This window comes from Chanodichthys erythropterus, chromosome 8, assembly GCF_024489055.1.
Source record: "Chanodichthys erythropterus isolate Z2021 chromosome 8, ASM2448905v1, whole genome shotgun sequence".
Taxonomy (NCBI): Eukaryota; Metazoa; Chordata; class Actinopteri; order Cypriniformes; family Xenocyprididae; genus Chanodichthys; species Chanodichthys erythropterus.
This window is the reverse complement of record NC_090228.1, coordinates 58,894-68,820: the sequence shown is the minus strand read 5'-3', so window position 1 is coordinate 68,820 and position 9,927 is coordinate 58,894. Positions and strand designations below refer to the sequence as shown.

Here is a 9,927-nt window from a genome sequence, read left to right as displayed (position 1 = left end):
GTATTGCTCTCCTGTTCGTGTAATGCGTGGCCGTGTCGTCGCAGTGCTCTTGTTAAGGTTTAAAATCAACTCGCCAGAGGGTTAAAGACTCCAGCCTGAGCCCACAGCCAAAGGTTAGCCTTGTCAGAAGTGGGATTCGAACCCACGCCTCCAGGGGAGACTGCGACCTGAACGCAGCGCCTTAGACCGCTCGGCCATCCTGACACGAGGGCTGAGGGCGAGCAGTATTTTTGGAGCTCCACCGAATGGCAGACGATAACTGGAAGCTAGTGCTTCACCGCTCAGCCCAGCCGAAGCACATGCCTCGTTGGCGCAGTTAGGCAGCGCGTCAGTCTCATAATCTGAAGGTCGTGAGTTCGAGCCTCACACGGGGCAGGGTGGTGCCTTTTGGCGCACGAGAGCATTTAGACGATAGAGCGGTTTCCTTTATTCCCTTTCGTGTGATCGTCCATTTCTCCTGGGGCCAAAAAGGCTCTTCGGCTCCCCTGGAGGCCAGACAGCATGACATTCTGAGAAAACGTGTGTCTTTTTCAAGTAGTTTCCCTGAATCTCATTAAATTGCGTGGCGTCCTCTGAAATCGTTGGATGCGCAATGCCCTTGAAATCCAGTGTTTTTGTAGGACTAGTGTGGTATAAACACAGTCGTGGTATTGCTCTCCTGTTCGTGTAATGCGTGGCCGTGTCGTCGCAGTGCTCTTGTTAAGTTTTAAAATCAACTCGCCAGAGGGTTAAAGACTCCAGCCTGAGCCCACAGCCAAAGGTTAGCCTTGTCAGAAGTGGGATTCGAACCCACGCCTCCAGGGGAGACTGCGACCTGAACGCAGCGCCTTAGACCGCTCGGCCATCCTGACACGAGGGCTGAGGGCGAGCAGTATTTTTGGAGCTCCACCGAATGGCAGACGATAACTGGAAGCTAGTGCTTCACCGCTCAGCCCAGCCAAAGCACATGCCTCGTTGGCGCAGTTAGGCAGCGCGTCAGTCTCATAATCTGAAGGTCGTGAGTTCGAGCCTCACACGGGGCAGGGTGGTGCCTTTTGGCGCACGAGAGCGTTTAGACGATAGAGCGGTTTCCTTTATTCCCTTTCGTGTGATCGTCCATTTCTCCTGGGGCCAAAAAGGCTCTTCGGCTCCCCTGGAGGCCAGACAGCATGACATTCTGAGAAAACGTGTGTCTTTTTCAAGTAGTTTCCCTGAATCTCATTAAATTGCGTGGCGTCCTCTGAAATCGTTGGACGCGCAATGCCCTTGAAATCCAGTGTTTTTGTAGGACTAGTGTGGTATAAACGCAGTCGTGGTATTGCTCTCCTGTTCGTGTAATGCGTGGCCGTGTCGTCGCAGTGCTCTTGTTAAGGTTTAAAATCAACTCGCCAGAGGGTTAAAGACTCCAGCCTGAGCCCACAGCCAAAGGTTAGCCTTGTCAGAAGTGGGATTCGAACCCACGCCTCCAGGGGAGACTGCGACCTGAACGCAGCGCCTTAGACCGCTCGGCCATCCTGACACGAGGGCTGAGGGCGAGCAGTATTTTTGGAGCTCCACCGAATGGCAGACGATAACTGGAAGCTAGTGCTTCACCGCTCAGCCCAGCCGAAGCACATGCCTCGTTGGCGCAGTTAGGCAGCGCGTCAGTCTCATAATCTGAAGGTCGTGAGTTCGAGCCTCACACGGGGCAGGGTGGTGCCTTTTGGCGCACGAGAGCATTTAGACGATAGAGCGGTTTCCTTTATTCCCTTTCGTGTGATCGTCCATTTCTCCTGGGGCCAAAAAGGCTCTTCGGCTCCCCTGGAGGCCAGACAGCATGACATTCTGAGAAAACGTGTGTCTTTTTCAAGTAGTTTCCCTGAATCTCATTAAATTGCGTGGCGTCCTCTGAAATCGTTGGACGCGCAATGCCCTTGAAATCCAGTGTTTTTGTAGGACTAGTGTGGTATAAACGCAGTCGTGGTATTGCTCTCCTGTTCGTGTAATGCGTGGCCGTGTCGTCGCAGTGCTCTTGTTAAGGTTTAAAATCAACTCGCCAGAGGGTTAAAGACTCCAGCCTGAGCCCACAGCCAAAGGTTAGCCTTGTCAGAAGTGGGATTCGAACCCACGCCTCCAGGGGAGACTGCGACCTGAACGCAGCGCCTTAGACCGCTCGGCCATCCTGACACGAGGGCTGAGGGCGAGCAGTATTTTTGGAGCTCCACCGAATGGCAGACGATAACTGGAAGCTAGTGCTTCACCGCTCAGCCCAGCCGAAGCACATGCCTCGTTGGCGCAGTTAGGCAGCGCGTCAGTCTCATAATCTGAAGGTCGTGAGTTCGAGCCTCACACGGGGCAGGGTGGTGCCTTTTGGCGCACGAGAGCATTTAGACGATAGAGCGGTTTCCTTTATTCCCTTTCGTGTGATCGTCCATTTCTCCTGGGGCCAAAAAGGCTCTTCGGCTCCCCTGGAGGCCAGACAGCATGACATTCTGAGAAAACGTGTGTCTTTTTCAAGTAGTTTCCCTGAATCTCATTAAATTGCGTGGCGTCCTCTGAAATCGTTGGACGCGCAATGCCCTTGAAATCCAGTGTTTTTGTAGGACTAGTGTGGTATAAACGCAGTCGTGGTATTGCTCTCCTGTTCGTGTAATGCGTGGCCGTGTCGTCGCAGTGCTCTTGTTAAGTTTTAAAATCAACTCGCCAGAGGGTTAAAGACTCCAGCCTGAGCCCACAGCCAAAGGTTAGCCTTGTCAGAAGTGGGATTCGAACCCACGCCTCCAGGGGAGACTGCGACCTGAACGCAGCGCCTTAGACCGCTCGGCCATCCTGACACGAGGGCTGAGGGCGAGCAGTATTTTTGGAGCTCCACCGAATGGCAGACGATAACTGGAAGCTAGTGCTTCACCGCTCAGCCCAGCCAAAGCACATGCCTCGTTGGCGCAGTTAGGCAGCGCGTCAGTCTCATAATCTGAAGGTCGTGAGTTCGAGCCTCACACGGGGCAGGGTGGTGCCTTTTGGCGCACGAGAGCGTTTAGACGATAGAGCGGTTTCCTTTATTCCCTTTCGTGTGATCGTCCATTTCTCCTGGGGCCAAAAAGGCTCTTCGGCTCCCCTGGAGGCCAGACAGCATGACATTCTGAGAAAACGTGTGTCTTTTTCAAGTAGTTTCCCTGAATCTCATTAAATTGCGTGGCGTCCTCTGAAATCGTTGGACGCGCAATGCCCTTGAAATCCAGTGTTTTTGTAGGACTAGTGTGGTATAAACGCAGTCGTGGTATTGCTCTCCTGTTCGTGTAATGCGTGGCCGTGTCGTCGCAGTGCTCTTGTTAAGGTTTAAAATCAACTCGCCAGAGGGTTAAAGACTCCAGCCTGAGCCCACAGCCAAAGGTTAGCCTTGTCAGAAGTGGGATTCGAACCCACGCCTCCAGGGGAGACTGCGACCTGAACGCAGCGCCTTAGACCGCTCGGCCATCCTGACACGAGGGCTGAGGGCGAGCAGTATTTTTGGAGCTCCACCGAATGGCAGACGATAACTGGAAGCTAGTGCTTCACCGCTCAGCCCAGCCGAAGCACATGCCTCGTTGGCGCAGTTAGGCAGCGCGTCAGTCTCATAATCTGAAGGTCGTGAGTTCGAGCCTCACACGGGGCAGGGTGGTGCCTTTTGGCGCACGAGAGCATTTAGACGATAGAGCGGTTTCCTTTATTCCCTTTCGTGTGATCGTCCATTTCTCCTGGGGCCAAAAAGGCTCTTCGGCTCCCCTGGAGGCCAGACAGCATGACATTCTGAGAAAACGTGTGTCTTTTTCAAGTAGTTTCCCTGAATCTCATTAAATTGCGTGGCGTCCTCTGAAATCGTTGGACGCGCAATGCCCTTGAAATCCAGTGTTTTTGTAGGACTAGTGTGGTATAAACGCAGTCGTGGTATTGCTCTCCTGTTCGTGTAATGCGTGGCCGTGTCGTCGCAGTGCTCTTGTTAAGGTTTAAAATCAACTCGCCAGAGGGTTAAAGACTCCAGCCTGAGCCCACAGCCAAAGGTTAGCCTTGTCAGAAGTGGGATTCGAACCCACGCCTCCAGGGGAGACTGCGACCTGAACGCAGCGCCTTAGACCGCTCGGCCATCCTGACACGAGGGCTGAGGGCGAGCAGTATTTTTGGAGCTCCACCGAATGGCAGACGATAACTGGAAGCTAGTGCTTCACCGCTCAGCCCAGCCGAAGCACATGCCTCGTTGGCGCAGTTAGGCAGCGCGTCAGTCTCATAATCTGAAGGTCGTGAGTTCGAGCCTCACACGGGGCAGGGTGGTGCCTTTTGGCGCACGAGAGCGTTTAGACGATAGAGCGGTTTCCTTTATTCCCTTTCGTGTGATCGTCCATTTCTCCTGGGGCCAAAAAGGCTCTTCGGCTCCCCTGGAGGCCAGACAGCATGACATTCTGAGAAAACGTGTGTCTTTTTCAAGTAGTTTCCCTGAATCTCATTAAATTGCGTGGCGTCCTCTGAAATCGTTGGACGCGCAATGCCCTTGAAATCCAGTGTTTTTGTAGGACTAGTGTGGTATAAACGCAGTCGTGGTATTGCTCTCCTGTTCGTGTAATGCGTGGCCGTGTCGTCGCAGTGCTCTTGTTAAGGTTTAAAATCAACTCGCCAGAGGGTTAAAGACTCCAGCCTGAGCCCACAGCCAAAGGTTAGCCTTGTCAGAAGTGGGATTCGAACCCACGCCTCCAGGGGAGACTGCGACCTGAACGCAGCGCCTTAGACCGCTCGGCCATCCTGACACGAGGGCTGAGGGCGAGCAGTATTTTTGGAGCTCCACCGAATGGCAGACGATAACTGGAAGCTAGTGCTTCACCGCTCAGCCCAGCCAAAGCACATGCCTCGTTGGCGCAGTTAGGCAGCGCGTCAGTCTCATAATCTGAAGGTCGTGAGTTCGAGCCTCACACGGGGCAGGGTGGTGCCTTTTGGCGCACGAGAGCATTTAGACGATAGAGCGGTTTCCTTTATTCCCTTTCGTGTGATCGTCCATTTCTCCTGGGGCCAAAAAGGCTCTTCGGCTCCCCTGGAGGCCAGACAGCATGACATTCTGAGAAAACGTGTGTCTTTTTCAAGTAGTTTCCCTGAATCTCATTAAATTGCGTGGCGTCCTCTGAAATCGTTGGACGCGCAATGCCCTTGAAATCCAGTGTTTTTGTAGGACTAGTGTGGTATAAACGCAGTCGTGGTATTGCTCTCCTGTTCGTGTAATGCGTGGCCGTGTCGTCGCAGTGCTCTTGTTAAGGTTTAAAATCAACTCGCCAGAGGGTTAAAGACTCCAGCCTGAGCCCACAGCCAAAGGTTAGCCTTGTCAGAAGTGGGATTCGAACCCACGCCTCCAGGGGAGACTGCGACCTGAACGCAGCGCCTTAGACCGCTCGGCCATCCTGACATGAGGGCTGAGGGCGAGCAGTATTTTTGGAGCTCCACCGAATGGCAGACGATAACTGGAAGCTAGTGCTTCACCGCTCAGCCCAGCTGAAGCACATGCCTCGTTGGCGCAGTTAGGCAGCGCGTCAGTCTCATAATCTGAAGGTCGTGAGTTCGAGCCTCACACGGGGCAGGGTGGTGCCTTTTGGCGCACGAGAGCATTTAGACGATAGAGCGGTTTCCTTTATTCCCTTTCGTGTGATCGTCCATTTCTCCTGGGGCCAAAAAGGCTCTTCGGCTCCCCTGGAGGCCAGACAGCATGACATTCTGAGAAAACGTGTGTCTTTTTCAAGTAGTTTCCCTGAATCTCATTAAATTGCGTGGCGTCCTCTGAAATCGTTGGATGCGCAATGCCCTTGAAATCCAGTGTTTTTGTAGGACTAGTGTGGTATAAACACAGTCGTGGTATTGCTCTCCTGTTCGTGTAATGCGTGGCCGTGTCGTCGCAGTGCTCTTGTTAAGGTTTAAAATCAACTCGCCAGAGGGTTAAAGACTCCAGCCTGAGCCCACAGCCAAAGGTTAGCCTTGTCAGAAGTGGGATTCGAACCCACGCCTCCAGGGGAGACTGCGACCTGAACGCAGCGCCTTAGACCGCTCGGCCATCCTGACATGAGGGCTGAGGGCGAGCAGTATTTTTGGAGGTCCACCGAATGGCAGACGATAACTGGAAGCTAGTGCTTCACCGCTCAGCCCAGCTGAAGCACATGCCTCGTTGGCGCAGTTAGGCAGCGCGTCAGTCTCATAATGTGAAGGTCGTGAGTTCGAGCCTCACACGGGCAGGGTGGTTCCTTTTGGCGCACGAGAGCGATTAGACGATAGAGCGGTTTCCTTTATTCCCTTTCGTGTGATCGTCCATTTCTCCTGGGGCCAAAAAGGCTCTTCGGCTCCCCTGGAGGCCAGACAGCATGACATTCTGAGAAAACGTGTGTCTTTTTCAAGTAGTTTCCCTGAATCTCATTAAATTGCGTGGCTTCCTCTGAAATCGTTGGACGCACAATGCCCTTGAAATCCAGTGTTTTTGTAGGACTAGTGTGGTATAAACGCAGTCGTGGTATTGCTCTCCTGTTCGTGTAATGCGTGGCCGTGTCGTCGCAGTGCTCTTGTTAAGGTTTAAAATCAACTCGCCAGAGGGTTAAAGACTCCAGCCTGAGCCCACAGCCAAAGGTTAGCCTTGTCAGAAGTGGGATTCGAACCCACGCCTCCAGGGGAGACTGCGACCTGAACGCAGCGCCTTAGACCGCTCGGCCATCCTGACACGAGGGCTGAGGGCGAGCAGTATTTTTGGAGCTCCACCGAATGGCAGACGATAACTGGAAGCTAGTGCTTCACCGCTCAGCCCAGCCGAAGCACATGCCTCGTTGGCGCAGTTAGGCAGCGCGTCAGTCTCATAATCTGAAGGTCGTGAGTTCGAGCCTCACACGGGGCAGGGTGGTGCCTTTTGGCGCACGAGAGCGTTTAGACGATAGAGCGGTTTCCTTTATTCCCTTTCGTGTGATCGTCCATTTCTCCTGGGGCCAAAAAGGCTCTTCGGCTCCCCTGAGGCCAGACAGCATGACATTCTGAGAAAATGTGTGTCTTTTTCAAGTAGTTTCCCTGAATCTCATTAAATTGCGTGGCGTCCTCTGAAATCGTTGGATGCGCAATGCCCTTGAAATCCAGTGTTTTTGTAGGACTAGTGTGGTATAAACACAGTCGTGGTATTGCTCTCCTGTTCGTGTAATGCGTGGCCGTGTCGTCACAGTGCTCTTGTTAAGGTTTAAAATCAACTCGCCAGAGGGTTAAAGACTCCAGCCTGAGCCCACAGCCAAAGGTTAGCCTTGTCAGAAGTGGGATTCGAACCCACGCCTCCAGGGGAGACTGCGACCTGAACGCAGCGCCTTAGACCGCTCGGCCATCCTGACACGAGGGCTGAGGGCGAGCAGTATTTTTGGAGCTCCACCGAATGGCAGACGATAACTGGAAGCTAGTGCTTCACCGCTCAGCCCAGCCAAAGCACATGCCTCGTTGGCGCAGTTAGGCAGCGCGTCAGTCTCATAATCTGAAGGTCGTGAGTTCGAGCCTCACACGGGGCAGGGTGGTGCCTTTTGGCGCACGAGAGCGTTTAGACGATAGAGCGGTTTCCTTTATTCCCTTTCGTGTGATCGTCCATTTCTCCTGGGGCCAAAAAGGCTCTTCGGCTCCCCTGGAGGCCAGACAGCATGACATTCTGAGAAAACGTGTGTCTTTTTCAAGTAGTTTCCCTGAATCTCATTAAATTGCGTGGCGTCCTCTGAAATCGTTGGACGCGCAATGCCCTTGAAATCCAGTGTTTTTGTAGGACTAGTGTGGTATAAACGCAGTCGTGGTATTGCTCTCCTGTTCGTGTAATGCGTGGCCGTGTCGTCGCAGTGCTCTTGTTAAGGTTTAAAATCAACTCGCCAGAGGGTTAAAGACTCCAGCCTGAGCCCACAGCCAAAGGTTAGCCTTGTCAGAAGTGGGATTCGAACCCACGCCTCCAGGGGAGACTGCGACCTGAACGCAGCGCCTTAGACCGCTCGGCCATCCTGACACGAGGGCTGAGGGCGAGCAGTATTTTTGGAGCTCCACCGAATGGCAGACGATAACTGGAAGCTAGTGCTTCACCGCTCAGCCCAGCCGAAGCACATGCCTCGTTGGCGCAGTTAGGCAGCGCGTCAGTCTCATAATCTGAAGGTCGTGAGTTCGAGCCTCACACGGGGCAGGGTGGTGCCTTTTGGCGCACGAGAGCATTTAGACGATAGAGCGGTTTCCTTTATTCCCTTTCGTGTGATCGTCCATTTCTCCTGGGGCCAAAAAGGCTCTTCGGCTCCCCTGGAGGCCAGACAGCATGACATTCTGAGAAAACGTGTGTCTTTTTCAAGTAGTTTCCCTGAATCTCATTAAATTGCGTGGCGTCCTCTGAAATCGTTGGATGCGCAATGCCCTTGAAATCCAGTGTTTTTGTAGGACTAGTGTGGTATAAACACAGTCGTGGTATTGCTCTCCTGTTCGTGTAATGCGTGGCCGTGTCGTCGCAGTGCTCTTGTTAAGGTTTAAAATCAACTCGCCAGAGGGTTAAAGACTCCAGCCTGAGCCCACAGCCAAAGGTTAGCCTTGTCAGAAGTGGGATTCGAACCCACGCCTCCAGGGGAGACTGCGACCTGAACGCAGCGCCTTAGACCGCTCGGCCATCCTGACACGAGGGCTGAGGGCGAGCAGTATTTTTGGAGCTCCACCGAATGGCAGACGATAACTGGAAGCTAGTGCTTCACCGCTCAGCCCAGCCGAAGCACATGCCTCGTTGGCGCAGTTAGGCAGCGCGTCAGTCTCATAATCTGAAGGTCGTGAGTTCGAGCCTCACACGGGGCAGGGTGGTGCCTTTTGGCGCACGAGAGCATTTAGACGATAGAGCGGTTTCCTTTATTCCCTTTCGTGTGATCGTCCATTTCTCCTGGGGCCAAAAAGGCTCTTCGGCTCCCCTGGAGGCCAGACAGCATGACATTCTGAGAAAACGTGTGTCTTTTTCAAGTAGTTTCCCTGAATCTCATTAAATTGCGTGGCGTCCTCTGAAATCGTTGGACGCGCAATGCCCTTGAAATCCAGTGTTTTTGTAGGACTAGTGTGGTATAAACGCAGTCGTGGTATTGCTCTCCTGTTCGTGTAATGCGTGGCCGTGTCGTCGCAGTGCTCTTGTTAAGGTTTAAAATCAACTCGCCAGAGGGTTAAAGACTCCAGCCTGAGCCCACAGCCAAAGGTTAGCCTTGTCAGAAGTGGGATTCGAACCCACGCCTCCAGGGGAGACTGCGACCTGAACGCAGCGCCTTAGACCGCTCGGCCATCCTGACACGAGGGCTGAGGGCGAGCAGTATTTTTGGAGCTCCACCGAATGGCAGACGATAACTGGAAGCTAGTGCTTCACCGCTCAGCCCAGCTGAAGCACATGCCTCGTTGGCGCAGTTAGGCAGCGCGTCAGTCTCATAATCTGAAGGTCGTGAGTTCGAGCCTCACACGGGGCAGGGTGGTGCCTTTTGGCGCACGAGAGCATTTAGACGATAGAGCGGTTTCCTTTATTCCCTTTCGTGTGATCGTCCATTTCTCCTGGGGCCAAAAAGGCTCTTCGGCTCCCCTGGAGGCCAGACAGCATGACATTCTGAGAAAACGTGTGTCTTTTTCAAGTAGTTTCCCTGAATCTCATTAAATTGCGTGGCGTCCTCTGAAATCGTTGGACGCGCAATGCCCTTGAAATCCAGTGTTTTTGTAGGACTAGTGTGGTATAAACGCAGTCGTGGTATTGCTCTCCTGTTCGTGTAATGCGTGGCCGTGTCGTCGCAGTGCTCTTGTTAAGGTTTAAAATCAACTCGCCAGAGGGTTAAAGACTCCAGCCTGAGCCCACAGCCAAAGGTTAGCCTTGTCAGAAGTGGGATTCGAACCCACGCCTCCAGGGGAGACTGCGACCTGAACGCAGCGCCTTAGACCGCTCGGCCATCCTGACACGAGGGCTGAGGGCGAGCA

At 53.4% G+C, this 9,927-nt stretch overlaps 21 non-coding genes across 21 annotated transcripts; 14 read left to right on the top strand and 7 right to left on the bottom strand.

Moving 5' to 3' along the window:
* The first annotated feature begins 301 nt into the window (after positions 1-301).
* trnam-cau (transfer RNA methionine (anticodon CAU)) lies at positions 302-375 on the top strand. The gene has a single exon. It is a non-coding gene; the product is annotated as a tRNA-Met (tRNA).
* A 573-nt stretch (positions 376-948) lies between these two features.
* Positions 949-1,022, top strand: trnam-cau (transfer RNA methionine (anticodon CAU)). Its single transcript has one exon. It is a non-coding gene; the product is annotated as a tRNA-Met (tRNA).
* Positions 1,023-1,595: 573 nt separating this feature from the next.
* trnam-cau (transfer RNA methionine (anticodon CAU)) lies at positions 1,596-1,669 on the top strand. Its single transcript has one exon. It is a non-coding gene; the product is annotated as a tRNA-Met (tRNA).
* A 573-nt stretch (positions 1,670-2,242) lies between these two features.
* trnam-cau (transfer RNA methionine (anticodon CAU)) lies at positions 2,243-2,316 on the top strand. Its single transcript has one exon. It is a non-coding gene; the product is annotated as a tRNA-Met (tRNA).
* A 573-nt stretch (positions 2,317-2,889) lies between these two features.
* Positions 2,890-2,963, top strand: trnam-cau (transfer RNA methionine (anticodon CAU)). The gene has a single exon. It is a non-coding gene; the product is annotated as a tRNA-Met (tRNA).
* Positions 2,964-3,536: 573 nt separating this feature from the next.
* Positions 3,537-3,610, top strand: trnam-cau (transfer RNA methionine (anticodon CAU)). The gene has a single exon. It is a non-coding gene; the product is annotated as a tRNA-Met (tRNA).
* Positions 3,611-4,183: 573 nt separating this feature from the next.
* Positions 4,184-4,257, top strand: trnam-cau (transfer RNA methionine (anticodon CAU)). Its single transcript has one exon. It is a non-coding gene; the product is annotated as a tRNA-Met (tRNA).
* Positions 4,258-4,830: 573 nt separating this feature from the next.
* trnam-cau (transfer RNA methionine (anticodon CAU)) lies at positions 4,831-4,904 on the top strand. Its single transcript has one exon. It is a non-coding gene; the product is annotated as a tRNA-Met (tRNA).
* A 573-nt stretch (positions 4,905-5,477) lies between these two features.
* On the top strand, positions 5,478-5,551 carry trnam-cau (transfer RNA methionine (anticodon CAU)). Its single transcript has one exon. It is a non-coding gene; the product is annotated as a tRNA-Met (tRNA).
* A 393-nt stretch (positions 5,552-5,944) lies between these two features.
* trnal-cag (transfer RNA leucine (anticodon CAG)) lies at positions 5,945-6,027 on the bottom strand. Its single transcript has one exon. It is a non-coding gene; the product is annotated as a tRNA-Leu (tRNA).
* Positions 6,028-6,590: 563 nt separating this feature from the next.
* Positions 6,591-6,673, bottom strand: trnal-cag (transfer RNA leucine (anticodon CAG)). The gene has a single exon. It is a non-coding gene; the product is annotated as a tRNA-Leu (tRNA).
* A 97-nt stretch (positions 6,674-6,770) lies between these two features.
* Positions 6,771-6,844, top strand: trnam-cau (transfer RNA methionine (anticodon CAU)). The gene has a single exon. It is a non-coding gene; the product is annotated as a tRNA-Met (tRNA).
* Positions 6,845-7,236: 392 nt separating this feature from the next.
* Positions 7,237-7,319, bottom strand: trnal-cag (transfer RNA leucine (anticodon CAG)). The gene has a single exon. It is a non-coding gene; the product is annotated as a tRNA-Leu (tRNA).
* A 97-nt stretch (positions 7,320-7,416) lies between these two features.
* On the top strand, positions 7,417-7,490 carry trnam-cau (transfer RNA methionine (anticodon CAU)). The gene has a single exon. It is a non-coding gene; the product is annotated as a tRNA-Met (tRNA).
* A 393-nt stretch (positions 7,491-7,883) lies between these two features.
* Positions 7,884-7,966, bottom strand: trnal-cag (transfer RNA leucine (anticodon CAG)). The gene has a single exon. It is a non-coding gene; the product is annotated as a tRNA-Leu (tRNA).
* A 97-nt stretch (positions 7,967-8,063) lies between these two features.
* trnam-cau (transfer RNA methionine (anticodon CAU)) lies at positions 8,064-8,137 on the top strand. Its single transcript has one exon. It is a non-coding gene; the product is annotated as a tRNA-Met (tRNA).
* Positions 8,138-8,530: 393 nt separating this feature from the next.
* Positions 8,531-8,613, bottom strand: trnal-cag (transfer RNA leucine (anticodon CAG)). The gene has a single exon. It is a non-coding gene; the product is annotated as a tRNA-Leu (tRNA).
* Positions 8,614-8,710: 97 nt separating this feature from the next.
* Positions 8,711-8,784, top strand: trnam-cau (transfer RNA methionine (anticodon CAU)). The gene has a single exon. It is a non-coding gene; the product is annotated as a tRNA-Met (tRNA).
* A 393-nt stretch (positions 8,785-9,177) lies between these two features.
* trnal-cag (transfer RNA leucine (anticodon CAG)) lies at positions 9,178-9,260 on the bottom strand. The gene has a single exon. It is a non-coding gene; the product is annotated as a tRNA-Leu (tRNA).
* A 97-nt stretch (positions 9,261-9,357) lies between these two features.
* trnam-cau (transfer RNA methionine (anticodon CAU)) lies at positions 9,358-9,431 on the top strand. The gene has a single exon. It is a non-coding gene; the product is annotated as a tRNA-Met (tRNA).
* A 393-nt stretch (positions 9,432-9,824) lies between these two features.
* trnal-cag (transfer RNA leucine (anticodon CAG)) lies at positions 9,825-9,907 on the bottom strand. The gene has a single exon. It is a non-coding gene; the product is annotated as a tRNA-Leu (tRNA).
* Positions 9,908-9,927: the final 20 nt, after the last annotated feature.